The sequence below is a fragment of the Etheostoma spectabile genome, unplaced genomic scaffold, assembly GCF_008692095.1.
Source record: "Etheostoma spectabile isolate EspeVRDwgs_2016 unplaced genomic scaffold, UIUC_Espe_1.0 scaffold00018510, whole genome shotgun sequence".
NCBI lineage: Eukaryota > Metazoa > Chordata > Actinopteri > Perciformes > Percidae > Etheostoma > Etheostoma spectabile.
Window position 1 is genome coordinate 2,101 of NW_022604300.1, and position 10,116 is coordinate 12,216.

General features: G+C 39.6%; 2 non-coding genes across 2 annotated transcripts; one reads left to right on the top strand and one right to left on the bottom strand.

Moving 5' to 3' along the window:
- Positions 1-4,260: 4,260 nt before the first annotated feature.
- On the top strand, positions 4,261-4,348 carry trnay-gua (transfer RNA tyrosine (anticodon GUA)). The gene is given in 2 exon segments: positions 4,261-4,297; positions 4,313-4,348. It is a non-coding gene; the product is annotated as a tRNA-Tyr (tRNA).
- A 610-nt stretch (positions 4,349-4,958) lies between these two features.
- Positions 4,959-5,030, bottom strand: trnas-uga (transfer RNA serine (anticodon UGA)). The gene has a single exon. It is a non-coding gene; the product is annotated as a tRNA-Ser (tRNA).
- Positions 5,031-10,116: the final 5,086 nt, after the last annotated feature.

Consider the following 10,116-nt stretch of genomic DNA (forward strand, 5'->3'; position numbering starts at 1 on the left):
TAATTAGCTTTACGAGCCATAAGGCAAAACAAACTTATCAAAAAACAAAAGAGTTGGCAGCAGAGATTGAGCGGCTTGAGAGAGATTATTATCAAACACTATGTCCAAACACCCATAAAAAACTTCTGATACTAAGAACACAGTATAACGAACTTTCTGCCTCAAAAGCCGCCTCACAACTTTTGCGTCTTAAGCAGTCGTTCTATGATCAAGGGGAAAAACCTGGAAAATTATTAGCCTGGCGACTCCGACAATTACAAACTGAGAAAAATATTACCTCAGTTGAAAATAATCAGGGAGAGATTATTACCGATCCGTTAGAAATCAATGAAGTGTTTAAGGTCTTTTTTGAAAAACTATACAGCTCAGACATGACGCATAAGGAACAAGAGCAAAATGTTTTCTTAGAATCTCTCCAAATGACCAATATCTCAGAATTAATGAGTACAGATCTCAGTGCAGCTATAACTAAAGAGGAAATATCTATAGCAATAGATCACTTGAGAACAGATAAAGCCCCAGGCCCAGATGGGCTGCCAACAGAATTTTATAAGAAATTCAAAGCTAAACTGCTAGCCCCCCTTTTTGACATGTATTTAGACTCATTTGAAAAGGGAATTCTCCCTGCCTCATTAAGAGGAGCCCTGATTACTTTATTACCTAAACCTGGCAAACCTTGCAACAAATGTGAAAATCTAAGACCGATAAGTCTTCTTAATGTCGATTTAAAGATTCTTTGTAAAGTCCTGGCTCGTAGACTGGAGAGAATATTGCCCGAAATAATTAGTTGTGACCAAAATGGGTTTATTGTAGGAAGACAGGGATTTCACAATGTGAGACGAGTGTTAGATATCATTTATAATATGGAAGAAAAAGCAGACACTGCTTTGCTATCATTGGATGCCGAAAAGGCCTTTGATAGAGTCGAGTGGCCCTATTTATTCGAGATACTGAAAAGATTTGGCTGCGGGGACAACTTCTGTCGATGGGTTAAACTTTTATACAATGAGCCTTATGCTGAAATAGTAACAAACGGAGTTATATCTAAATCATTTAAAATTAAAAGGGGTTGTCGGCAGGGGTGCCCCTTGTCCCCTTTATTATTTATTCTAGCAATAGAACCGTTTGCCATTGCGGTGCGGTCCCATAAAAACATAACCGGTTTGACAATAGGCCAACAGGAACATAGAATTGCTTTATTTGCTGATGATGTCATCCTTTTTTTAGAAAAACTGAAAGACTCTATTCCAGCCTTGTTAGATCTAATAAATACATTTGAAAAATATCAGGATATAAAGTAAATAAAGATAAGTCTTCATTAATGTTACTTAATACAGAAGAAAGAAACAGTGTTGGGAATCCTTTCCAATTCAAAAAGGTAGACTGTTTCACATATTTGGGGATTAGGATAGTACCACATATAAATGACATTGTTGCAGTTAACTATAACCCAATGGTAGACTCAATTGCTGCCTCTGTAGATAGATGGAATCACCTACCTTTGTCACTTATAGCACGAATCAATGTCCTTAAATCCAACATAATGCCCAAACTTCTGTATTTGTTTCAGAACATCCCATTGCCACCTCCTGCCAATTTATTTTCGGCCCTAAAAAATATTTCATACGCTTTCTGTGGAATAACAGACGACCAAGGCTTCGTTTAACACTTTTGTATCTACCGTATGAGAGAGGAGGCCTCAGGTGCCCAACCCACTTTGGTACTACTGGGCAGCGCAATTTGGACTATGATGTATCATTTTTCAGATAAATGTCTCTTGCCATGGGTGATTATTGAAAATTGTTCTGTTCCTCTCCCTCTACCCCAGTACATTTTCTCAGCAAACATCAAAATGCTGAAAAAAACAACAAAAAACCCTATAGTCAGAAATATGATCTTGGTTTGGTATCAGGTCAAGAAGTATTTAGGTGATTCCTCCTCCCTATCACGCTTCAGTCCAATATGGGGTAATCAATCCTTCCCTCCAGGTAGGGCAGATCCTGGCTTTAGGAAATGGGCTGAAAAAGGTTTAAAGACAATAGGAGATTTGGTGGAATCGGAGGACGGGGTTTTGATGTCATTTGAAGAGTTAAAGGCTAGGTACGATATCCCAAGCAAACATTATTTTAAATATCTGCAAGTGAGAAATTTTATTAGATCATCTCAAAATCGATGTGAGTCCATCCCTCTGATGTCCACCTTGGAAATTGAAATGAAGAATGATTGCTTTAGAAAAGGAATTATTTCTAAACTATATAGCATGTTAGTGGAGGGATCCTCTGAGTCATCTCTATGGAAGCTCAATGCCTGGAGGGAGGATCTACAGGAGAACTTGCTTTTGGAAGACTGGGAGAAGGCGTGTGCTGAAGCACAAACACAAACTATCAATACACGCCTCAAAGTACTGCAATATCATTGGCTAATGAGAACTTATGTGACGCCAGAAAAGCTTAATAAATACAATGGTGCCATCCCAGACTTGTGTATTAGATGTGGAGAAGAAAAAGGAACATTCTTCCATTGCATCTGGAAATGCAAGAAAGTTTTACAATTCTGGAGGGAGATAAAACAAGCTCTAGAGACGATACTAGGTATAAAGTTAGTTCTTGACCCCAAGTTGTTCATCCTAGGTTTATATCCTGACGAACATCATATGTCCCGAAAAATTATTACTGCCTTGGATTTATGTTTCCTACTTGCAAAAAGGGTCATAGCGCTCTCATGGAAGAGTACCAGTAAACCAAAATTCATTAAATGGATCACTGAAATATCCACAACCTTACCAATGGAAAAGATCTCTTTCATTATAAAAGGGAAACTATCGCTATTTCAAAATATTGGGGTCCTTTTATGGAATATATAAAAAACATAGATATGAGGGTGGCGGGTGAGTTATAGTAGCGGTTGGTCTTCTGCAGTGTCCTAAAATAATCTTTTTTATTTGTATAATTGACTACTTTACTTTGAATTGTACATTTGAGTTTGTGTTCTCTGAACCACGTACAATACTAAAATAATTTGGGCTAACTCCTGGAAAATAGAGAAACCGTTATTGTTGTATTTGTTGTTTTTTCTCAGGGTGGTTGGGGTGAGGGATGTTGTTTTCCTTTTCTCATATATTTTATATGTAATAAGTGCTGCTCTAAAATATTCTATAAAAACCTGGCATGCAAGGAAAGGAGCTGAATATTGAACATTAACCTAACTACCCTGGACTTTCCTCTGATGTGGGAGCACACTTGTGCCTTGTGTATTGTTGGAAACACTGTTGAAAAACCAATAAAGATAATGTTGGAAAAAAAAAAAAAGTCATAGTATAGTATGTCAAAAATCATAAAAAATCATAAAAATTCATAGTATAGTATGTCAAAAAAATTCATAGCATAGTATGTTGAAAAAATTCATAGTATAGGATGTCGAAATATTCATAAAAAGTTATAGTATATGTCAAAAATTCATATAAGCCATAGTATAGTATGACAAAATATTCATAAAATGTCATAAAAAGTCATAGTATAGTATGTCTAAATATTCATAAAAAGTCGTAGTGTAGTATGTCATAAAAAGTCCAGATTTATAGTTCTTGTTGTAAAACAAGAAGAATCTAAAGTCCTCTGGAGAATGCGGGCGTTGATCCCGCTACCTCTCGCATGCTAAGCAAGCGCTCTACCATTTGAGCTAATTCCCCTTTTTCAAAAAATGTCGTAGTATGTTGAAAAAAGTCATAGTATAGTATGTAAACAAATTCATAAAAGTTTTAGTATAGTATGACAAAAATCATGACAGTCATAGTTTAGTATGACAAATACCTTGCTGGGATTGTTCCTTTTTAACCTGAGGTTCAACAATTGGTGAAAACTTCCTTTCCAGCACTTTGGAGAAGAAAATCCACAAGTAATTGTGATCTCCATATTGATCAAAGTATTTGTCATTATCATTTTGGCCATAACCATGCTACTAAAAGAGATTTTATCAAACCAGGTTGGGCAAGTAACCTTTCAGCTGACTTCTTGTAAAAAAAGTAACTCAACTCAAATAAAGCTACTGCGATGGCTGGGAATCGAACCGAGGTCAACTGCTTGGAAGGCAGCTATGCTCACCACTATACCACCATCACTTGGCAATACAATGTTTACTTCAAATCTTGTAATACATCTGGGCATTGAGACTGAAAACGCTCTCTATCACTGAAAGTCCCTCCAGGGGGTACTGTGTTATCACATTCAAAAGAATAGGAAGTGTGTGTATATGTACTAGCTCCCTTCGATAGCTCAGTTGGTAGAGCGGAGGACTGTAGAGGCATGTAGCTGAAATCCTTAGGTCGCTGGTTCAAATCCGGCTCGAAGGAGAAGGTTTTCTCCAGAGTTTCCCTTTAGGGATCAATCAAGAATTTCTGATTCTGATGTAGAGCTGGACGGACGACCCAAAAGCATAATACTTCTTGCCGAGACATAACATGAAACAAAAAAAAGAGGTGGGCTAGATATGAGCGCAGAAATCCTCTTACGACAGGATTTACGTGATATTCATGAAACGTTCGTATCACGCCAATCAGAGCGTAAGAATGATCGTACATTGATAAATGCAGCGGCTGGAAAGCTAAGAAGTGATAGTAGTATTTTGATGAATTTGCGTATGACACTCTCTTTTCCATCACATTCAATAAATAAACAAGATTATTCAATCCATGCCTCCCCTTCTATGCAAAGTAGTCTCATCCAGGACCTATCACACCATAAGCGAGAATCATAAACCTAGACCAATGATCAAGGAGAGTCATGTCCTGCTTGTTTGTTCCTTATATTTTTTCTCAGTTGTTTTTGTAGCATGTAGTTGAAGCAGGATATGAAAAATTGCCAACATGCTGTACTACAATTGTGCTGGCTCCTAATCTGGGTTAATTTAACATAAACTGGATTTTAAAGTACAGATTATGGTTGGAACAGTGCCCTGCTTCAGGGCTCGTCCGGGAGTTGAACCCGCGACCTCTCGCACTCAAAGTGAGAATCATACCCCTAGACCAACGAGACACATAAAATTATTCTATCAGCAATTTTCCATCAAGTAAATGTGACCAGTCAGTGACTCAAAAGGCAATTGTTAAGTAGTTTGTTTGGCATGTGGTGTTTTTATGGCTCCACTGCCAGATTGAGCTGTCTGATTATATTGGACGAAAGACTACTTTAGAAGCAAAACATTTTACCAACATTTGAACTTGAATTTTTCGGTCAGAAGTGACAGCAGAAAAGCCTAGTTTCCACCATCTATTGGACGACAGACTACTTTTGCCATAATTGGAAATTGAATATTGGTAAAAAGGAAATGCAGCTTGAAAAAGGAAATGCAGCTTGGATTTGTCACTGACTTGAAAGACTATGGTCAGGTAGATTGGCATGGGGTCTTTTCATGGCTCCACGGCCCGATTCAGCTTTCCAATATCATTTGACAACAGGAAACATTTGATACAATTTTTTTTACCAAAACACACACTTGATTTTGTCAGTAAAAAGTGATAGTAAAATCGTGATGAATTTGCGGGGGCAATGACACTCTTTTCCATCACACTCAATAAATAAACCAGATTATTCAATCCATGCTTCCACTTCTATGCAAAGTGGTCTCATCCAGGACCTATCGCACCCTAAGGGAGAATCATACCCATAGACCAAGGGTCGGCAACCCGCGGCTCAGGAACCGCATGCGGCTCTTTGATGCTCCTCCTCAGCTTTTGAAAATAATTAATGAGTATTTAATTAAAATGTATTTTATTTTAGTTTGTTCATGTTCAAAATGTAATTCTAGGAAGATTATGGCGATCTTGTAACTTCTAAAATAGTTTAAATATTTAAATATTATTTTGTTGTTGTTGTTGTCGCTCTTAATACACGTCACAATGTGCGACACCCGCCAGTGAGTGTTTTTTTTTTAAACTTTTTGACCCCAGGTAGGCCAACTATGGAGAATTCAAAGAAAAGAAAAGAATGTGATGAAAACAGGACGTTCAATGCTACGTGGGCAGATTCATTTGCTTTCACTGCTGACGAGACTGGTTTACCAGTGTGCCTAAAATGTAATGACAAACTAGCTAACAACAAAAAGTCAAATGTCACAAGACATTTCCAGAATAAACACGCAGCCTTTGCTCAGAAATATCCGGTTGGAGATGAGAGAAAAAAAGCTGTTTTGGAACTGACACAGAGGACTGATCAGAGCAAAAATCACTTCAAGAAGTGGATGAAGTTCAAGTACATATGCTAGTTTTGTTGCCGCTCAGGAACTAGTGAGGCACGGGAAGCCGTTTACAGATGGAGAATATAGAAAAAGAATCTTTCATTAAGATTTCAGAATGTACTGTTCAAGGACTTTAAAAACAAGAGTGAAATTGTGCAGAAAATCAGGGATATGTCCCTCTCTGCAAAGACTGTCAAAGACAGAACCATAAAAATGGCAGAAGACATCACCAGACAGCAAATTAAAGACATCAATTCAGCTGTGGCCTACTCAATTTCAATTCAATTTCAATTCAATCAATTGCTTGTGATGAATCTAAAGACGAAGGTGATATAGCGCTGTTCTGCCGGTATGTAAACTTGATACCACTAAAAGGCCAAACACGGGGGGAAGGACGTTTGTGAGGCTGTCTTGAATTGTTTAAGATCAAAAGGAATCAATACCACCTACCTGGTGTCAGTGGTACAGACGGAGCACAGAGTATGACTGGAGCGCATGACAGCTTTGTGGCTTTCCTGCAGAGGTCGCTGGACAGAAAGTTGCTGACTTTTCATTGCCTCCTGCACCAAGAAGCACTGTGTGCTCAAACATTTCTTCCGGAATGCACAGAAGTCATGAATGTTGTCATTCAGATTTTGAGCAAAATAATGGCGAAAGGTGTAAATCCCCGTCAGTTCCGTTCGTTACTGGACGAGCTGGAAAGCACGTATTCTGATCTCCTGCTGCACAACAAAGTCCGGTGGCTGCCCACAGGCGAGGCGCTGAAACGCTTTGTGGCATGTCTGGAGGAAGTGAAAACCTTCCTGGGCAGCAAAGGGCTCACATTTCCTGAGCTAGAACAGCCAGTGTGGCTCGAAAAGCTACACTTCTTGGTAGACATGACATCGCACCTGAACACAGCTCTTCAGGGTAAAGGACGCACAGCCCGGCACATGTTGGAGGAGGTTTTGGCATTCGAGCGCAAGTTGACGGTGCTTGCCAGAGATATACAGAAAGGCACACTGTCACACTTCCCCAGTTTGAGAGAGTTCAGAGAAGCTCACATGATCAATTTAGAATTTTTACATTCTGCAGTCATCGCAATGCAAACATCGTTCGGGAAACGATTCAGTGAGTTCAGAGAGGAAAACCCACATTATCCTTCCCTGTCACTCCCCTAAGCCTCGATCCATCCCTGTTGAATATGACAGCATTTCCAGGGGTGAGTCCACCTGATCTTGAGATGGAACTGGCAGACATAGCCGACAAAGAAATGTGGGTGTCTAAGTTCAAGCGCTTGACTGCGGACCTTGAAGATGTTTCACGTCAGAAGGCTGTTCTTGCTCAGAATCACAAATGGCGTGATATTGAAAACCTCCCCAAACCAGACCAACTTGTGTTTGAAAACTGGAATGCAATCCCCGACATTTATGTCAACATGAAAAAGTATGCACTTGGAGTCCTGTCGATCTTTGGATCCACATATGTATGCGAGCAGGTGTTCTCCAACATGAACTTTATTAAAAACAAACACCGCCCACGCCTCACAGATGACAGCTTACAGTCCTGTGTGAAGATGAAGGTGACCGCGTACAGCCCCGATGTGCAGACGCTGTGCGCTGAGGTTCAGGAGGAGAAATCACATTGACCAAGTATGATCAGTATTTTAATTGCCTATTATTTTGCAAATATTCACATTTTTCATTGTGTCAGTGAAATAGACATTTTATTATTCAGGTTGACGGGCTGACTGCACGGCGCCGGTTAAAAGGATGACGGCACGCAGAGAGAGGACGGCATTTTTGTTTACTGCCAGTGGATAATTAAGTTCGGTGTTTTGTTCATTACTACAAGGACTCAAACAGACATTGAGTGTTTATTTAACGTTCAACACAACGTCTTTTTTTTGGAGTTAGTTTAAAAATGTTTTGTTGTATGCAGAAATTCATTTTCCCTGCAGTGTTCATTGATTTCATAATTGTAACACAGTATAGTTTGTTATACATAGCCACAAAGGCAAAAAAAAGTTATATACAGTGTTATTAATTTAAAATTTCAAAAGGGTTTTGTGGCTCCCAGTGCTTTCTTTTCTGTGTGAAACGGGTCCAAATGGCTCTTTGAGTGGTAAAGGTTGCTGACCCTGCCCTAGACCAACGAGCCACGTAAAACCACTTTCAGCAATTAGCAATTACCAATTTTCCATCAAGTACGTGTGATCAGTCAGTGACTAGAAAGGCAAATGTTAAGTAGTTTGGTGTTTTTATGGCTCCACTGCCAGATTGAGCTTTCTGATTACATTGGACGAAAGACTACTTTTGAAGCAAAACATTTTACCAACATTGGAACTTGAATTTTGGGAAAAAGGAAATGCAGCTGGATTTGTCACTGACTTGAAAGACTATGGTCAGGTAGATTGTCATGGGGTCTTTTCACGGCTCCACTGAATGAGTCAGTTTCCTGATCTCATTTGATACAAAATATTTTTACCAAAACACAGACTTGATTTTGTCAGTAAAAGTGATAGTAAAATCGTGATGAATTTGCCACGCCGATGACACTCTTTCCATCACACTCAATAAATAAACCGATTATTTAATTCATGCAAAGTGGTCTCATCAGCGACCTATTGGACCCAACGCGAGAATCATAACCCAGACCCAACGAGCCATGAAACACAGAGTTCTAGCAATTTTCCATCAAGGAAATTCAGCTACAATCTGTCAGGGTCTTAAGTATTTACTGTATAACATCCAGGGACCTGCATCAGCAGAGGATGGTTTGATCCATCAACCTCTGGGTTACGACCCAAGCACGCTTCCGCTGCGCCACTCTGCTCTGCTGTCTATAATCAGGGGAAGGAAAATTCTGGGATTTACATTTTGAGGGACAGTGGCAACCAAGGTTCACCAGCTTTGGGGTTGCAAAGTTAAACATTGGTAGACCTTGCAACTATCATTTATGTGAGCTTCCTGCTTACCTCGAAGAATCTTGAAGCAGTCTACTGAAGCAATATGGCCAATACCTTGTTAAAAAATGTTATCAACACCCTTCACTCTTTGCAATTTTTCTCTGACATTGTTTTTTTTAGAAAATTGTAACCAGCATTAAGTGAGTAGTTTTAGGTCTGTGTGAATGTGGGCCGAGTATTTACCTCGGCTGAATTGTGGAACTCTTCTTTGGCATATTCCCAGTCTGATCAAGCAGGTGCTGGGAAAATCTGTGATTCACGTTTTGAGGGAATGGGATCTGCATGTGCTTTCTTACCAGAAAGTTTCTGGAGGTCCAAATGGCATCTTGATGGCGGCCCGGGTGAGCCACTGATTTGCAAAGTTACATGCTGGTATCTGTTCTTTGGCCTGACGCGATGGACAGACGACCAAAAAAGCATAATACTTCTTGCCAAGCATAACAAGAAACAAAAAAAGAGGCGGAGGGAGGAGGAGGGGGGAGACAGAGTAAGCCCTGAAAGAATAGAGAACTACAGACAAAAAGTTATGAATAGTACCAAGTGTTGACCAGAAGAGTTGGAAAAAAAACTAGAACTCCACAAGTACAAACCTTTCTTCAAGAACTTTATTGTGGTCACATTGGCCCTCATTCTGAAACGTGCATACGACCTAAAACCGGCGTAGGACGGGGCGTACGCCGATTCCTACGCAAAGTTTGGCAAAGTATGGGAGTACATAAGTCTCCACCATACATTGTTTTATTAAGATTGAAGACCAAATTTACGAAATTTTTCCAAACCATCGAGAGTGCTTGCTAGCCCCGTTGGCGCAGTAAGGCAGGCGGTCAGTCTCATAATCTGAAGGTCGTGAGTTTCAACCCTCACACGGGGCCAGGTGTTTTAAAAACAAAAAAACACAACTGATACTGGAAATACAGCGACTTTCAGGTGGTTGAATA